The following is a 20,118-nucleotide window of genomic DNA, read 5'->3' as shown; positions in this document are numbered from 1 at the left end:
AACAGTGTCCCTAGTAAGCCTCTACTAGACTAGCTCGTTAATCAAAGATGGTTAAGTTTCCTAACCGTAGACATGTGTTGTCATTTGATGAACGAGATCACATCCTTAGGAGAATGATGTGATGGATAAGACCCATCCGTTAGCTTAGCATAATGATCGTTAACTTTTATTGCTATTGCTTTCTTCATGACTTATACATGTTCCTTTGACTATGAGATTATGCAACTCTCCGAATACCGGAAGAATACCTTGTGTGCTATCAAACGTCACAACGTAAATGGGTGATTATAAAGATGCTCTACAGGTATCTCCGAAGTTGTTTTGTTGGGTTGGCATAGATCGAGATTAGGATTTGTCACTCTGAGTATCGGAGAGGTATCTCTGGGCCCTCTCGGTAATGCACATCATAATAAGCCTTGCAAGCAATGTGACTAATGAGTTAGTTATGGGATGATGCATTACGGAACGAGTAAAGAGGCTTGCCGGTAACGAGATTGAACTAGGTATGAGGATACAGATGATCGAATCCCGGGCAAGTAACATACCGATGACAAAGGGAATAACGTATGTGGTCATAACGGTTCGACCGATAAAGATCTTCCTAGAATATGTGGGAGCCAATATGAGCATCCAGGTTCCGCTATTGGTTATTGACCAGAGACGTGTCTCGGTCATGTCTACATAGTTCTCGAACCCGTAGGGTCCGCACGCTTAACGTTTGATGACGATTTGTATTATGAGTTATGTGTTTTGGTGACCGAAGATTGTTCGGAGTCCTGGATGAGACCACGGACATGACGAGGAGTCTCGAAATGGTCGAGCGGTAAAGATTGATATATTGGACGATAGTATTCGGACACCGGAAGTGTTTCGGAATGTATCTGGTACGTATCAGAGTACCGGGGTGGTTACCGGAACCCCCCGGGGGAAGATATGGGCCCTATGGGCCATAGGAGGGAGGCAAGGCAGCCCACATGGGTGGCGCACGCCCCCAAGGGAGGAGTCCAAATTGGACTAGGGGAGGGGGCGCGGGCCCCCTTTCCTTCTCCTTCTCCCTCTCCTTCCCCCTTTCCTCTTCCGATAAAAGGATGGGGGGGCAAATTGGACTAGGAGTCCAAGTGGGACTCCCCCCACTTGGTGCGCCCCTAGGGCCGACCTCCTCCCCTCTCCCTCCTTTATATACGGGGACAAGGGGCACCTCTAAGGCACATCAATTGTTCTTAGCCGTGTGTGGTGCCCCCCTCCACCGTTTACTCCTCTGGTCACATTGTCGTAGTGCTTAGGCGAATCCCTGCGCGGATAACTTCACCATCACCCTCACCACACCGTCGTGCTGACAAAACTCTGCCTCGACACTTTGCTAGATCAAGAGTTCGAGGGATGTCATCGAGCTAAACGTGTGCAGAACTCGGCGGTGTCGTACGTTCGGTGCTTGATTGGTTGGATCTAGAAGACGTTCGACTACATCAACCGATTAAGCTAACGCTTCTGCTTTCGGTCTATGAGGGTACATGGACACACTCTCCCCCTTTCGTTGCTATGCATCTCCGAGATAGATCTTGCGTGATCGCAGGAATTTTTTTGAAATTGCATGCTACGTTCCCCAACAGTGGCATCCGAGCCAGGTCTATGCGTAGATGGTATGCACGAGTAGAACACAAAGAGTTGTGGGTGATGATAGTCATACTGCTTACCACCAATGTCTTCTTTTGATTCGGCGGTATTGTTGGATGAAGCGGCCCGGACCAACCTTACATGACCGCGTTCATGAGACCGGTTCCACCAACAGACATGCAACTTGTTTTGCATAAAGGTGGCTGGCGGGTGTCTGTTTCTCCAACTTTAGTTAAATTTAATTTGACTATGGCCGGTCCTTGTTGAAGGTTAAAATACCAAACTTGACGAAACATCATTGTGGTTTTGATGCGTAGGTAAGAAGGGTTCTTACTATAAGCCCGTAGCAGCCACACAAAACTTGCAACAACAAAGTAGAGGACGTCTAACTTGTTTTTGCAGGGCTTGTTGTGATGTGATATGGTCAAGACATGATGTGATATACGTTGTTGTATGAGATGGTCATGTTTTGTAAAAGTCATCGGCAACTGGCAGGAGCCTTATGGTTGTCGCTTTATTGTATGAGATGCACACGCCATGTAATTGCTTTACTTTACCACTATGCGTTAGCGATAGTTGTAGAAGCAATAGTTGGCGAGACGACCACAACGCTACGATGGAGATCAAGGTGTCAAGCCGATGACAATGGAGATCATGACGGTGCTTTGGAGATGGAGATCAAAAGCACAAGATGATTATGGCCACATCATGTCACATATTTTGATTGCATGTGATGTTTATCTTTTATGCATCTTATTTTGCTTAGTACGGCGGTAGCATTATAAGATGACCCCTTACTAAAATTTCAAGGTATAAGTGTTCTCCCTGAGTATGCACCATCGCGACAGTTCGTCGTGCCGAGACACAACGTGATGATCGGGTGTGATAAGCTCTACGTTCACATACAACAAGTGCAAGAAAGTTTTGCACATGCGGAATACTCAGGTTAACTTGACGAGCCTAGCATGTACAGACATGGCCTCGGAACACCGGAGACCGAAAGGTCAAACGTGAATCATATAGTAGATATGCTCAACATAGAGATGTTCACCATTGAAAACTGCTCCATCTCACATGATGATCGGACATGGTTTAGTTGATTTGGATCACGTGATCATTTAGATGACTCGAGGGATGTCTATCTAAGTGGGAGTTCTTAAAGTAATATGATTAATTGAACTTAATTTATCATGAACTTAGTCCTACTAGTTTTTTCATACTATGTTGTAGATCAATGGACGGTGCTACCGTTCCCTTGAATTTTAATGCGTTCCTAGAGAAAGCTAAGTTGAAAGATGATGGCAGCAACTACATGGACTAGGTCCGTAACTTGAGGATTATCCTCATTGCTGCACAGAAGAACTATGTCCTTGATGCACCGCTAGGTGCAAGGCCTGCTGCAGGAGCAGATGCTGATGTTATGAACGTCTGGCAAGCTCGATCTGATGACTACTCGTTAGTTCAGTGTGCCATGCTTTACGGCTTAGAATCGGGACTTCAAAGACGTTTTGAACGTCATGGAGCATATGAGATGTTCCAAGAGTTGAAGTTAATATTTCAAGCAAATGCCCGAGTTGAGAGATATGAAGTCTCCAACAAGTTCTATAGCTGCAAGATGGAGGAGAACAGTTTTGTCAGTGAACACATACTCAGAATGTCTGGGTATCATAACCACTTGACTCAGCTGGTAGTTAATCTTCCAGATGATAGTGTTATTGATAGAGTTCTTCAAACACTGCCACCAAGCTATAAAGGCTTCGTGATGAACTATAATATGCAAGGGATGGAGAAGTCTATTCCCGAGCTCTTCGCAATGCTCAAAGCTGTGGAGGTAGAAATCAAGAAGGAGCATCAAGTGTTGATGGTTAACAAGACCACTAGTTTCAAGAAAAAGGGCAAAGGAAAGAAGGGGAACTTCAAGAAGAATGGCAAGCAAGTTGCCACTCCCGGGAAGAAGCCCAAGTCTGGACCTAAGCCTGAAACTGAGTGCTTCTACTTCAAAGGAATTGGTCCCTCGAAGCGGAACTGCCCCAAGTATTTGGCGGATAAGAAGGATGGCAAAATGAACAAAGGTATATTTGATATACATGTTATTGATGTGTACCTTACTAATGCTCGTAGTAGTGCCAGGGTATTTGATACTGGTTCGGTTGCTCATATTTGTAACTCGAAACAGGGACTACGGATTAAACGAAGATTGGCTAAGGACGAGGTGACGATGCGCGCCGGGAATGGTTCCAAGGCCGATGTGATCGCCGTCGGCACGCTACCTCTGCATCTACCTTCGGGATTAGTTTTAGACCTGAATAATTGTTATTTGGTGCCAGCATTGAGCATGAACATTATATCTGGATCTTGTTCAATGCGAGATGGTTATTCATTTAAATCAGAGAATAATGGTTGTTCTATTTATATGAGTAATATCTTTTACGGTCATGCACCCTTGAAGAGTGGTCTATTTTTGTTGAATCTCGATCGTGGTGATACACATATTCATAATATTGATGCCAAAAGATGCAAAGTTGATAATGATAGTGCAACATATTTGTAGCACTGCCGTTTAGGTCATATTGGTGTAAAGCGCATGAAGAAACTCCATGTGGATGGACTTTTGGAATCACTTGATTATGAATCATTTGATGCTTGCGAACCATGCCTCATGGGCAAAATGACTAAAACTCCGTTCTCCGGAACAATGGAGCGAGCTACTAACTTATTGGAAATAATACATATCGATGTATGCGGTCTGATGAGTGTTGAGGCTCGCAGCGGGTATCGTTATTTTCTAACCTTCACAGATGATTTGAGCAGATATGGGTATATCTACTTAATGAAACACAAGTCTGAAACATTTAAAAAGTTCAAAGAATTTCATAGTGAAGTGGAGAATCATCATAACAAGAAAATAAAATTTCTATGATCTGATCGCAGAGGCGAATATTTGAGTTACGAGTTTGGCCTTCATTTAAAACAGTGTGGAATAGTTTCACAACTCGTGCCACCTGGAACACCACATCGTAATGGTGTGTCCGAACGTCTTAACCGTACTTTATTAGATATGGTGCGATCTATGATGTCTCTTACCGATTTACCACTATCATTTTGGGGTTATGCATTAGAGACAGCTGCATTCACTTTAAATAGGGCACCGTCTAAATCCATTGAGACGACACCGTATGAACTGTGATTTGGCAAGAAAACTAAGTTGTCGTTCCTTAAAGTTTGGGGTTGCGATGCTTATGTGAAAAAGCTTCAGCCTAATAAGCTCGAACCCAAATCAGAGAAGTGCGTCTTCATAGGATACCCAAAAGAGACTGTTGGGTACACCTTCTATCACAGATCCGAAGGCAAGATCTTTGTTGCTAAGAATGGATCCTTTCTAGAGAAGGAGTTTCTCTCGAAAGAAGTGAGTGGGAGGAAAGTAGAACTTGATGAGGTAGTTGTACCTTCTCTTGAATTGGAAAGTAGCTCATCATAGAAAACTGTTCCCGTGATGCCTACACCAACTAGTGAGGAAGCTAATGATAATGATAATGAAACTTTGGATCAGGTTACTACCGAACCTCGTAGGTCAACCAGAGCACGTTCCACACCAGAGTGGTACGGTAATCCTGTTCTGGAAGTCATGTTACTAGACCATGACGAACCTACGAACTATGAGGAAGTGATGATGAGCCCAGATTCCGCAAAATGGCTTGAGGCCATGAAATATGAGATGGGATCCATGTATGAGAACAAAGTACGAACTTTGGTGGACTTGCCCGATGATCGGCAAGCCATAGAGAATAAATGGATCTTCAAGAAGAAGATTGTCATTGATGGTAATGCTACTGTCTACAAAGGTCGACTTGTCGCAAAAGATTTTTGACAAGTTCAAGGAGTGGACTACGATGAGACCTTCTCACCCGTAGCGATGCTTAAGTCTTTCCGAATCATGTTATCAATTGCCGCATTTTATGGATGTCAAAACTGCATTCCTTAATGGATTTCTTAATGAAGAGTTGTATATGATGCAACCAGAAGGTTTTGTTGATCCTAAAGGTGCTGACAAAGTGTGCAAGCTCCAGCGATCCATTGATGGACTGGTGCAAGCCTCTCGGAGTTGGAATATACGCTTTTATGAGGCGATCAAAGCATACGGTTTTATACAAACTTTTGGAAAAGCCTGTATTTACAAGAAAGTGAGTGGGAGCTCTGTAGCATCTCTAATATTATATCTGGATGACATATTGTTGATTGGAAATGATATAGAATTTCTGGATAGCATAAAAGGATACTTGAATAAGAGTTTTTCAATGAAAGACCTCGGTGAAGCTGCTTATATATTGGGCATCAAGATCTATAGAGATAGATCAACACACTTAATTGGACTTTCACAAAGCACATACCTTGATAAAGTTTTGAAGAAGTTCAAAATGGATCAGTCAAAGAAAGGGTTCTTGCCTGTGTTACAAGGTGTGAAGTCGAGTCAGACTCAATGCCCGACCACTGCAGAAGATAGAGAGAAAATGAAAGTCATTTCCTATGCTTCAGCCATAGGTTCTATCATGTATGCTATGCTGTGTACCACACCTGATGTGTGCCTTGCTATAAGTATAGCAGGGAGGTACCAAAGTAATCCAAGAGTGGATCACTGGACAGCGGTCAAGAACATCCTGAATTACCTGAAAAGGACTAAGGATATGTTTCTCGTTTATGGAGGTGACAAAGAGCTAGTCGTAAATGGTTACGTTGATGCAAGCTTTGACACTGATCCGGACGATTCTAAATCGCAAAACGGATACATGTTTACATTGAACGGTGGAGCTGTCAGTTGGTGCAGTTCTAAACAAAGCGTTGTGGCGGGGTCTACGTGCGAAGCGGAGTACATAGCTGCTTTGGAAGCAACAAATGAAGGAGTCTGGATGAAGGAGTTCATGTCCGATCTAGGTGTAATACCTAGTGCATCGGGTCCAATGAAATCTCTTGTGACAATACTGGAGCAATAGCCTTGGCGAAGGAATCAAGATTTCACAAAAGAACCAAACACATCACGAGACGCTTCAACTCCATCCGTGATCAAGTCAAGGAGGGAGACATAGAGATTTGCAAAATACATACGGATCTGATTGTGCCAGACCCGTTGACTAAGCCTCTTCCACGTGCAAAACATGATCAGCACCAAGACTCCATGGGTGTTAGAATCATCACATTGTAATCTAGATTATTGACTCTAGTGCAAGTGGGAGACTGAAGGAAATATGCCCTAGAGGCAATAATAAAGTTGTTATTTATATTTCCTTATATCATGATAAATATCTATTATTCATGCTAGAATTGTATTAACCGAAAACATGATACATGTGTGGATACATAGACAAAACAGTGTCCCTAGTAAGCCTCTACTAGACTAGCTCGTTAATCAAAGATGGTTAAGTTTCCTGACCATAGACATGTGTTGTCCTTTGATGAACGGGATCACATCATTAGGAGAATGATGTGATGGACAAGACCCACCCATTAGCTTAGCATAATGATCGTTAAGTTTTATTGCTATTGCTTTCTTCATGACTTATACATGTTCCTTTGACTATGAGATTATGCAACTCTCGAATACCGGAGGAATACCTTGTGCGCTATCAAACGTCACAACATAAATGGGTGATTATAAAGATGCTCTACACGTATCTCCGAAGGTATTTTGTTGGGTTGGCATATATCGAGATTAGGATTTATCACTCTGAGTATTGGAGAGCTATCTCTGGGCCCTCTCGATAATGCACATCATAATAAGCCTTGCAAGCAATGTGACTAATGATTTAGTTACGTGATGATGCATTACGGAACGAATAAAGAGACTTTCCGGTAACGAGATTGAACTAGGTATGAGGATACCGATGATCGAATCTCGGGCAAGTAACATACCGATGACAAAGGGAAATAACGTCTGTTGTCATAACGGTTCAACCGATAAGGATCTTTGTAGAATATGTGGGAGCCAATATGAGCATCCAGGTTCCGCTATTGGTTATTGACCGGAGAGATGTCTCGGTCATGTCTACATAGTTCTCGAACCCGTAGGGTCCGCATGCTTAACGTTCGATGACGATTTGTATTATGAGTTATGTGTTTTGGTGACCGAAGATTGTTCGGAGTCCCGAATGAGATCAAGGACATGACGAGGAGTCTCGATATGGTCCAGAGGTAAAGATTGATATATTGGATGATAGTATTCGGACACCGGAAGTGTTTCGGAATGTATCGGGTACGTATCGGAGTACCGGGGGGGGGGTTACCGGAACCCCCCGGGGGAAGATATGGGCCCTATGGGCCATAGGAGGGAGGCAAGGCAGCCCACAAGGGTGGCGCCCCCCCAAGGGAGGAGTCCGAATTGGACTAGGGGAGGGGGCGTGGGCCCCCTTTCCTTCTCCTTCTCCCTCTCCTTCCCCCTTTCCCCTTCCGGTAAAAGGAAAGAGGGGGGGGGAATTGGACTAGGAGTCCAAGTGGGACTCCCCCCACTTGGCGCGCCCCTAGGGTCGGCCTCCTCCCCTCTCCATACTTTATATACGAGGGCGGGGGGGCACCTCTAAGGCACATCAATTGTTCTTAGCCGTGTGCGGTGCCCCCCTCCACCGTTTACTCCTCCGGCCATATTGTCGTAGTGCTTAGGCGAAGCCCTGCGCGGATAACTTCACCATCACCGTCACCATGCCGTCGTGGTGAAGAAACTCTCCCTCGACACTTTTCTGGATCAAGAGTTCGAGGGACGTCATTGAGCTGAACGTGTGTAGAACTCGGAGGTGTCGTACGTTCGGTGCTTGATCGGTTGGATCGAGAAGACGTTCGACTACATCAACCGCGTTAAGCTAACGCTTCCGCTTTCGGTCTACGAGGGTACGTGGACACACACTCCCCCTCTCATTGCTATGCATCTCCTAGATAGATCTTGCATGATCGTAGGAATTTTTTTGAAATTGCATGCTACATTCGCCAACATGCCTTTCTTTCTTAAGGCATGCCTGGTCAGAAGAAATCGACGATGTCCCAGGTACACATTCTTCTTGCATTTGTCCAAATATATACTTTCAGTCTCATCTAAACAGTGCGTGCATGCGTTGTATACCTTGTTTGTCTATCCTGGAAGGTTGCTAAGAGCAGGAAATCTTTGATGGTTACAAACAGCAACGCTCGTAGGTCAAATTCCCGCTGTTTGTGCTCATCCCACACACGTACACCTTTTTTATCCCACAACAATAAAAGTTCTTCAACTAATGGCCTTAGGTACACATCAATGTTGTTGTCGGGTTGCTTAGGGCCTTGGATGAGCACGGGCATCATAATGAACTTCCGCTTCATGCACAACCAAGGAGGAAGGTTATAGATACATAGAGTCACGGCCCAGGTGCTATGATTGCTGCTCTGCTCCCCAAAAGGATCAATGCCATCTGCACTTAAACCAAACCATACGTTCCTCGCATCCTCTGCAAAGTCTTGCCACTTTCTCTTGATTTTTCTCCACCGCGACCCGTTAGCGGGTACTCTCAACTTCCCATCTTTCTTACGGTCTTGTTTGTGCCATCGCAACAACTTGGCATGCTCTTTGTTTCTGAACAGAAGTTTCAATCGTGGTATTATAAGAGCATACCACATCACCTTGGAAGGAACCCTCTTCCTGGGGCGCTCACCCTCAATATCACCAGGGTCATCTCGTCTGATCTTATACCGCAATGCACCGCATACCGGGCAGCGTTCAAATTCTCGTACTCACCGCGGTAGAGGATCACTAGTGCAGAAAAGCCTAGCTATGGCGTGCCAAAAACAGCCTTGCTGGCGTAGGAGCCCGACGCCACCAATATGGCGCCAGTGTTAAAAAATAGTGGTGGCGCTAGAGCCTATGTCAGGAGTATTATTCGTGTTGCTGGCGTGCGATGTTTGCAACGCCACCACTATATTCACTCACCTAGCGGCGCACAATGTGATTTGCACACCAGGAACATTTCGTGCACAAACAAAAAGGTTTTTCAACACCATGTAACATTCAACATTTCACATTAGCACTAAGTACATACTATATAACATTACACAGTAGAACAGTACCAGATAATAGAGCATTAGGAGTTGATATTTAAGTGGCTGCTAGCTAGCTAGATATCACAAACATAACCAATTAATAGAAACATTTTGAGCTAAAACAGTACTAGTACATAGCGATAATACATAATTAAGCAGTTCATTCATGTACTGTCCCGCCACACACATAGTTCTAAATGAGGTCGATGACCACCACCACCCTCAAGCCACGACGACGGGTGTTCCTGATGGTGACTAAGATGGCCTATCCAACCTGGAGATTCTTTCCAGCAAGGAAGTTGTTCCATTCCGCGGCGCTGAACACAGTGTGACCGTCCGTGTCTAGTCCGTAAGCACAGTTCGTGATGGAGCCCCTTGCGGTAAGGCATAGTCCAGCAATCCCTGCTTCATTCGGCTCGATGCCACTGCTCTCACTTAGCCTCTTACGTAATTTCTGGAGAAGAAACAAATATGCTAAATGAGCATGTCACATTACTACACACTAGCTAATTAAGAGCATATTCATCACGTTCTACACTAATTAAGCATATCACATTATTACACACTAAGCATATCCTCAAATTCTACACTAAGCATATATATATATATATCACAACATATTAGTAAGCATATCACATTACTACACACTAGCTAAGAGCATATTCATCACGTTCTACACTAATTAAGCATATTACATTACTACACACTAATTAAGCATATCCTCAAATTCTACACTAAGCATATATATCACATTACTACAAGCATGCCACAACAAAGCATATATATCACATTACTACAAGCATGTCACAACTAAGCATATATATCACATTACTACCAGCATGTCACAACTAAGCATATATATCACATTACTACAAGCATGTCACAACTAAGCATATATATCACATTACTACAAGCATGTCAAAACTAAGCATATATTCCCTCCGTCCGAAAAAACTTGTCCCTCAAATGAATGTATCTAGTACCAAGTTAGTGCTAGATACATCAATTTGATGGACAAGCTTGGGACAAGCTTTTTCGGACGGAGGGAGTATATCACATTACTACAAGCATGTCACAACTAAGCATATATATCATCAAATTTCAACACTAAGCATATCAAATTTCTACATTAACAAGTAGCATACCATGAGATGGCGGTCACATTTGTCCTTGTTAGGCGGGTCACGAATGGCATCCCGACGTAGTCATCACGTGGAGGAAGTATGTACCAGAGGTTGCCCGATTCGTCCTCGCTTAGCCTGATTCCTTTGGTATAGAGGGCTTCATCAAGTGGATTATCATCTTCATCCTCCCAATTGATGTAGATAACAGCCAGCCTTGGAGTTTTTCTTCTGAAGGAGAAGCTGATAAGTTCACCCCCAGTGAGATGCATGTGGTTGATGAAACGATTCCATTCATCTCCACCAATCTGGGATGTTTTTCGTCCCTTGTGGACCTCCATAGTGTAGGGCATCCCCTGGAGCGTCGAAGATCACAGTGTCTTCGATAATGAGCTCATTGAACTCCAGTCTCACATTGCAAGGGACGATCTGTATAAAAGAACCAAAAAACAAACACATTGCATTACGGGTATTAACAAGAAAAATGAAAGAAAAAACTGTTATAGAAGCTTCATGTAATGAATTACCACTGCAGGAACAAAACACGTCTGGAAGTAGATGCCAAATAGCGTGCCACATGAAAGGTCGGTTGTGCACCTTGACTTGCACACTGGACATGGTGGCGGTGCTCCATTCTACATATAATATAATTGAAACTAAGGCTGTGTTTGATAGCGAAGTATTGCAAAATTAAAGTATTGGAAAACCACAGTAATTTAACAAGTAGGTACAAGCGGATGGTGACGGGTTGGGGCCTAAGTATATAAACACTTTGTAGACTAGTAATTGCATACACAAATAAACAAAATTTCTACACAAAGCTACAATTTCTACACTAGTAATTATCACTAGCTACAATTTCTACACAAGGAAATCCATGCAACTAACTTTGGATTCTACATGACACAAAGCAATCCATGCAACTAACTTTCTACATGACATAAAGCAATCCATGATATATATACTAAAATTTCTACACAAATTAAAGCAATCCCCTAATCAACTACATGAATCCCAATGGATCCCGGCGGCGTGTCCGCGAACGGAGGACGTGGGAGAGTGGAGAGGAAGCAGATGTGATGGGAGGAGTAGTGGATCTAACCTTGGTGCCGGCGAGGGGCGGCGATGGGGCGGCAACGGGGCCGTCAATGGGGCGTCGACGGGGCGGCGATGGCTTTGGTCAGGGGGAGGGGTGTGAAATGAGAGAGAGCGGTGACTTAGATCTTTTACTAAGTTGACTTAGATAGGTTATCGCTGGCATTGGGAGAAAGGGCAACGCCATAGCTAATAACAGGCCAAATAAAAAAAGACTAAGACTAATAATGAAAGACTTGACAAAATAAAAGACTCAAAATTAGAACTGGTAGTAAAGAAATAAAATTCCTAAATTGATAGAAACAGTAAAATTAATTATGACAAAAAGCATAATATAAAATTTCTATTATTTTGTGACTAGTATAATAATTAAATACTTAAAATAGTTGATCAAATGGATAAAGTGTTTCTGGCGTGAAAAGCAGACGGACGCCAACACTAACAAATTAACTATGGCATGCAAATAAAAGAACGCCACTAGTGCATTCCAAACGGTGAGTGCATATGGGCCAAAAGATTTGTGACGTTTCAAGGAAAAGTAACGCTAGCACTAAGCATGTAAAGCTGGCGTGCTTATTTGGCCTACGCCAACACTATTTGGAAAAAAAATAGAGCTGGCGTTGATGGGAAATGGCGCGCCACCAACGATAGTAGTGGCTAGCCATTTTTCCACTAGTGGATGCAGTCGTTAGGGCATGCATGTATCTTCTGCACCTCCAATCCTAGAGGGCAGAGAACCTTCTTTGCTTCGTACGTACTGTCAGGCAATTCGTTATGCTTTGGAAGCTTCTTCTTCACTATTTTCAGTAGCGAACAAATCCCTTGTCAGATGCACCATTCTCTGCCTTTCATTGCAGCAACTCCAGTGCGGTACCGAGCTTTGTGTTGCCATCTTCACAATTTTGCTACAACACTTTTTTGTGATCCTCTAACATGTGATCGAACTTCAACTTCTCCCTTTCTCTTCCACATTCTCTCTGTGCATCAACGATGCCCGGCGAAGGTCATCATCGGGCATATAGTCTGGTTCCTCTTGATCTTCAGCTTCCCCTATTGCAGTATCACTAAATTCAGGGGGATAGTTGTCATCATCCTCTTCTACTTTATTGTCTTCCATCATCACCCCTATTTCTCCGTGCTTGGTCCAAACATTATAGTGTGGCATGAAACCCTTCTCAAGTAGGTGGAAGTGAAGGGTTTAAGAGTCAGAGTAATCCTTCGCATTCCCATAGACAATACATGGACAATACATAAACCATTCTGCTTGGTTTCCTCGGCCACATCGAGAAAATTATGCAGGCCCGTAATGTAGTCGGAGGTGCGTCGGTCACCGTACATCCTTTGTCGGTTCATCTGCGTGCATTATATAATTAAGTGTATCAAAAACCATTACAAAACATCATGAATAGAGAAATGACCAAATTAATACAAGTTCATCATCACATTAAAACCGAACTAAAGTAGTGATCAAATGTTAGTACTAAAAAATAAAATACATAAAGTTCATACATAGTTCTCATAGAACAACATACACCTCTCTAGAGCATCTAATTAAAACATACATTGAAACTAACATACAACTATCTAAAACATTTACATGCAACAACAAATGTGATCAAAATCGCAACTAAGGTAACAATCGATCCAACAAGATAATGATACCAAGCCTCATTATCAATGGCATATTTTCTAATATTTCTAATCTTCAAGCGCATTCCATCCATCTGGATCTTGTAATCATTGACGACATCGGCAACATGTACTCCAATTTCATCTTCTCCTCTTCAATTCTTTTCAATTTTTCTTTCAAACAATTGTTTTTCTTTTTCAACTAAACTTAACCTCTCGACAAGAGGGTCGGTTGGAATTTTTGGTTCACATACCTCCTAGATAAAGACATCTATGTCACGTTGGTCGGCATAATTGTCATAAACACTAAATGAAATAAATAGTTATAAAAGATAATATACCACATCTGATGTTGGGAATCGTAGCATAATTTTAAAATTTTCCTACGCTCACCAAGATGCATCTATGGACTATACTAGCAACGAGGGGAAAGGAGTGCATCTACATACCCTTGTAGATCGCGAGCGGAAGCGTTCCAATGAACGTGGATGACGGAGTCGTACTCGCCGTGATTCAAATCACCGATGACCGAGTGCCGAACGGACGGCACCTCCGCGTTCAACACACGTACGGTGCAGTGACATCTCCTCCTTCTTGATCCAGCAAGGGGAAGGAGAGGTTGATGGAGATCCAGCAGCACGACGGCGTGGTGGTGGATGTAGCGGGTCTCGGCAGGGCTTCGCCGAGCTTCTGCGAGAGGGAGAGGTGTAGCAGGGGAGGAGGGAGGCGCCCAAGGCTATTGTACTGCTGCCCTCCCTCCCCCCTTTATATAGGCCCCCTGGGAGGGGGGCGCCGGCCAAGATCCATCTGATGGGGGGGCGGCGGCCAGGGGGTGCCTTGCCCCCAAGGCAAGTTGGGCGCCCCCACCCTAGGGTTTCCAACCCTAGGCGCAGGGGGGAGGCCCATGGGGGGGCGCCCAGCCCACTAGGGGCTGGTTCCCTTCCCACTTCAGCCCACGGGGCCCTCCGGGATAGGTGGCCCCACCCGGTGGACCCCCGGGACCCTTCCGGTGGTCCCGGTACAATACCGGTAACCCCCGAAACATTCCCGGTGGCCGAAACTTGACTTCCTATATATAATTCTTTACCTCCGGACCATTCCGGAACTCCTCGTGATGTCCGGGATCTCATCCGGGACTCCGAACAACTTTAGGGTTTCCGCATACTCATATCTCCTCAACCCTAGCGTCACCGAACCTTAAGTGTGTAGACCCTACGGGTTCGGGAGACATGCAGACATGACCGAGACGCCTCTCCGGTCAATAACCAACAGCGGGATCTGGATACCCATGTTGGCTCCCACATGTTCCACGATGATCTCATCGGATGAACCACGATGTTGAGGATTCAATCAATCCCGTATACAATTCCCTTTGTCAATCGGTATGTTACTTGCCCGAGATTCGATCGTCGGTATCCCAATACCTTGTTCAATCTCATTACCGGCAAGTCTCTTTACTCGTACCGCAATGCATGATCCCGTGACTAACGCCTTAGTCACATTGAGCTCATTATGATGATGCATTACCGAGTGGGCCCAGAGATACCTCTCCGTCATGCGGAGTGACAAATCCCAGTCTCGATCCGTGCCAACCCAACAGACACTTTCGGAGATACCCGTAGTGCACCTTTATAGTCACCCAGTTACGTTGTGACGTTTGGCACACCCAAAGCACTCCTACGGTATCCGGGAGTTGCACGATCTCATGGTCTAAGGAAAAAATACTTGACATTGGAAAAGCTCTAGCAAACGAAACTACACGATCTTTTATGCCATGCTTAGGATTGGGTCTTGTCCATCACATCATTCCCCTAATGATGTGATCCCGTTATCAATGACATCCAATGTCCATAGTCAGGAAACCATGACTATCTGTTGATCAACGAGCTAGTCAACTAGAGGCTTACTAGGGACACGTTGTGGTCTATGTATTCACACATGTATTACGATTTCCGGATAACACAATTATAGCATGAACAATAGACAATTATCATGAACAAAGAAATATAATAATAACCATTTATTATTGCCTCTAGGGCATATTTCCAACATCTGAATCATAGACCGGACGAGAGCTGACAGGGGCAGATACCAAAACCATGGCACTATATAATAACAAACAATAATACAAGTAAGAAAATTATAGAAGTAGCTATATAAATCATACAAGTAAGATTTTTTTTCTTTCTAAAGGAAGATAAGAACAAGAGGCTCACCACGGTGATCGACAGCGGTGAGGACGGGTGATTGACGGCGGTGAGGACGGGAACGGGGACGGGACGACACCCTACACATGTGAAAACTAAGAAGTTAAATTTGAGCTCACAATGTGCATCTAAATCAATAAACTCACACATACACTCCTCCACTAAAACCCACAAACCACACTACTTCTAGAGCATTTGAAATGAGCTAAACTAGCAGTGAGAGATGAAAGGATGAAGTTGCTAACCTTTTTAGAACACTTGGATAGTTAGTGTACCGCCAAACCTAGACAGATCTTGGAAAAAATGGAGCTTGGATGTCGAGCTTGGAGGAAGAACAGAGGAGAAAGCTTAAGTGTGTCTCGGGCATTTCATCGAACACCTCATGTGCATATATAGGCAAACAAACAGAGTAGTCCACACCTCCGACCCTTCCACGGCAAAAAAACAGAGGAGATGGGGGGCGTGGATATATATAGGCAAAACTTTAGTCCTGGTTTGTGTCTAGAGCCAGGACTAAAGGCCTACAATTTTGTCCCGGTTCCAGACACCAACCGGGATTAAAGGGTAGCAACCCCTTTAGTCCCGGTTGGTGTCTGGAACCGGGACTAAAGGTCCCTGTTGAACCAGGACTGATGCCTGCTGAGGCCCGGCTGGCGTCCTAGCCGCTCGAACCGAGACTGATGCTCACATTAGTCCCGGTTCGTAACAAGACCGGGACTAATGCTCTGATCTAGCCAGGACCAAAACCTGTTTTCTACTAGTGTTCATAAATCACACTTTAGGACCTTCGGGCTTTAGAGAACATATAAATGAACATGTCTATAATACCTTCTGGCTTTAGAGAACATGGAAATGAACATGTTTGTAATATATGATTTGATGTTTGTTAGATGCTCGTAACTGTAGCTCCACAACATCGAAAACAATCGCACACTAGGTGAAGAGGTGGCACGGCTTTACTAGCGAAGGGTACTTTCTCGCATATTATAGAAAAAAATCAGCTAGAACTATTGTGAGATGAGCTTGTTTCGATCTGATGCTGCTTTTGAATGATCAACTGCAGTTCCATTAGGCAGTTCTACATCTCTCGCTAACACAAGAACTTTCTCTCTAACAGAAAACACACACATGAAGCAGCATAGAAAGTACAAAGGTGAGCTGCGTTTTCATTGATAGAGGAAGGGCGAGAGCATGCCAACAGTACAGGGAAAATAAAGAAAATGGAAAAATGAAAAACTAAAGAGAGAATGCTATGATCTCATGATAAGATGCCGACCACTGGCCAACAACCACAGGAGCAAACCTATAGTAGCTCCTAAGACGCACACAATTTTGATTAAGGGACACAACTGGATTAAGAGTTCAGACCAGAGATGCTTCCAAAAGTATTTGCATTATAGCCCATAGCAACACACGTGCATTCTACTAGTGTATCTTGGTTCTGAGGCTGAATCACACACGCAACCCAAACGGAAGTCTGTTTTGTCTGAATTTCGTTTGCTTGAGTCGGACAAAGGAATGGCCTCTGACAGTTTCTACAATTATGTTGGCCGTGCGCCCAACCGGCGGAAACATTTCGTCCGTCCACGTGAATATTTTGCAAAGTAAATGAAATCTGAATTTGGACCTGTGGCTGTTGTTCATGCCAGCTGCATAGTTCATGCCGGTCAGAGCGTCAACGGTCGGCACACATGTCAGCCTACAAAATGATCACCACCCATAGTTTCATACTGGTAGACAAAGCCAGCGTCCGACACACATGCCAGCGCACAGAAAACAACCATAGTTCATGTCTCGCGTTCTCCCTAGTTCAGTCGGCGCACAAGCGGGCTCAATCATCTTGATCGAGTATCTCCTTTTGCTTCTTCTCGAACCAACTTCTTCTTTTTTGGGGCATCTTGCTCAAATTCACGGTTGAAAGAACATGTGGTGCCACCATGTTTGGTTTTGGTAATTGATGACAATCTCTATGGACTAATTGTTGCCTTGGGTTATATGTGAAGGATTTGTCAATAGGCATTTCTTGAAGTTCATGTGTTGGTTTCAAGGAGTTTATGTGGTGATCAAGGTGTTATTAAGGAATTATCCAAAGATTGGTCATGTGAGAGTTGAGCTTATTGCAAGCATGTCTTGGAGCAGAAGATTGTGTGATCATTCATGTATATCTTCAAGACATCATCCAAATGAAGAGAGTTGAAAAGATTCAAGGTTGATCAAGACTAAGTCAAGAGTGAATCAACTTGATCAACTCACAAAGCATAGAAGATGTACCAAGAGGGATCAAGCGACCCCATGGTGTGGTAAGCATTGTCAATTACGCTTTGTGTACTAACCCATGATCTTCGCGAGAGTTCTTTGTGGGGATAGGTTGCGGTGTGCAAGTTCAAGTGAAGCATCATGAAGAGATCAAATGCTTGAAGCTTGCCGTCCATTGTGGTGACAATGGACTTGTGAAGATGTTGCGGTGTGCAAGTTCAAGTGAAGCATCATGAAGAGATCAAATGCTTGAAGCTTGCCGTCCATTATGGTGACAATGGACTTGTGAAGATGTGCGGAAGAGTGGCTCACCCATAGTGGAGTATGGGGGAGCAATCAACTAGTCTTCATCGAGCCAACGCAACCAAGAAAGGTGGTCCAACCTGAGGGAGTCATGATCGTCATCATCTAGCTCAAGTGGACCATGTGCAAGGCAAAGGTTTGCCCTTGATAGGTTTTCTATTTTACCGGTCTCATGATGGTAGTTGGGAGACCGGGTTATAGGATCGATTGCCGTACTATCAAGGGGGGGCTCTCGATGAGTAGCTTGATCGTATCATTCGTAGAGAGCTCAAACCATTGCATCCTTGCATCATCTTTCTTGGTTCTTGTTTGGTTTTTCACTTTGTGAGTTTTGGAGCTTATGGTCATCTTGATGACAAGCTCGAGTTCATCGAAAACGGAGTTCACTCGCATCTTCTATGATGTTTTTGATGTTGGAAGGTTATGCCGGTTCTTCTCGGTTGGAGGTTTCACTCGCTGTTTTGATGCTACTCGTCGTCTTGTATCCAACAAGCTTGAGTTTGCTCAATTCGGAGCTCATATGCAGAAGTTATGGCAGTTTTGGTTTCCCGTGGAGTATTCCTGTTTTCGTGGAAGTGGCTTTAGGATGGTCCCAGCGGTAGTACCACGGTACCCAGCGGTAGTACCGCTTAGTGGTCACAAGTGGCAGTACTGCTCCGCAGCGGTAGTACCGCTGGTGGGTCCTCAGCAGTAGTACCACTACGGTACCAGGCCCCTACCACGTCGACTCGAGGGGTCATTTTTCGTGTCGGATAGTGCGGTACTTCGCAGCGGCAGTAGGGCGGCAGTACCGCTCACGAGCGATAGGACCGCCCAACCACCGCGGCAGTACCGCTCGGGTCTGTCACCCTCCTGCCCTCCAGACTCCACGGTAGTACCACTGGGGTGAGCAGTAGTACCGCTTATAAGCGGTACTACCGCCCCAAGGTTCATGTTTTGTTGATCCGTTTCCCTGCTTCTTCCGCCCGAGCGGTAGTACCGCTCGTGTGCGGGCTGAGCACATAACTGTTGAATTTTCCCCCTCCTATAAAAGGGGGTCTTCTTCCCCAATGAACCTTATCTTTTGAGCTCGTGTTCTTCCCCCATTGTTGACCTTCTTCGAGCTTGCTAACTCTCAATCCCTCCATGGATTCTTGCTAGTTTTTGAGGGAAAAGAGAGAGGAGATCCAGATCCACATTTCCACCAATCACTTTCTCCTCTATGTGAGGGGAACCCCTTGGATCTAGATCTTGGAGTTCTTGGTGTTCTCCTTCTTGTTCTTCCTCTCATTTTCCTCCCTAGCATTAGTTGCTTCGGTGGGATTTGAGAGAGAAGGACTTGGGCACTCCGTGTGCCCTTGCCATTGCATTTGGTGCATCGGTTTGAGTTCTCCACGGTGATACGTGGAAGTTACAAGTTGAGAAGCTTATTACTCTTGGGTGCTTGGTACCCTTGAGCTTGTTCCTCTTGGGTGCTTGGGCGCCCTAGACGGTTGGTGGTGTTCGGAGCTCAATCATTGTGGTGTAAAGCTCCGGGCAAGCGTCGGGGTCTCGAATTAGGTTGTGGAGATCGCCCCGAGCAATTTGACGGGTTCCGGTGACCGCCCCCAAGGGTTGCCAAAGTGTACGGGTTCGGTGACCGCCCCCAAGGGTTGCCATTTGTACGGGTTCGGTGACCGCCCTCAAGGGTCCCTTAGTGGAATCACGGCATCTTGCATTGTGCGAGGGCGTGAGGAGATTATGGTGGCCCTAGTGGCTTCTTGGGGAGCATTGTGCCTCCACACCGCTCCAAACGGAGATTAGCATCCGCAAGGGTGTGAACTTCGGGATACATCATCGTCTCCGCGTGCCTCGGTTATCTCTTA

The sequence above is a fragment of the Triticum aestivum genome, chromosome 7D (genome assembly GCF_018294505.1).
Source record: "Triticum aestivum cultivar Chinese Spring chromosome 7D, IWGSC CS RefSeq v2.1, whole genome shotgun sequence".
Taxonomy (NCBI): Eukaryota; Viridiplantae; Streptophyta; class Magnoliopsida; order Poales; family Poaceae; genus Triticum; species Triticum aestivum.
Note: the sequence above shows the minus strand (reverse complement) of the source record.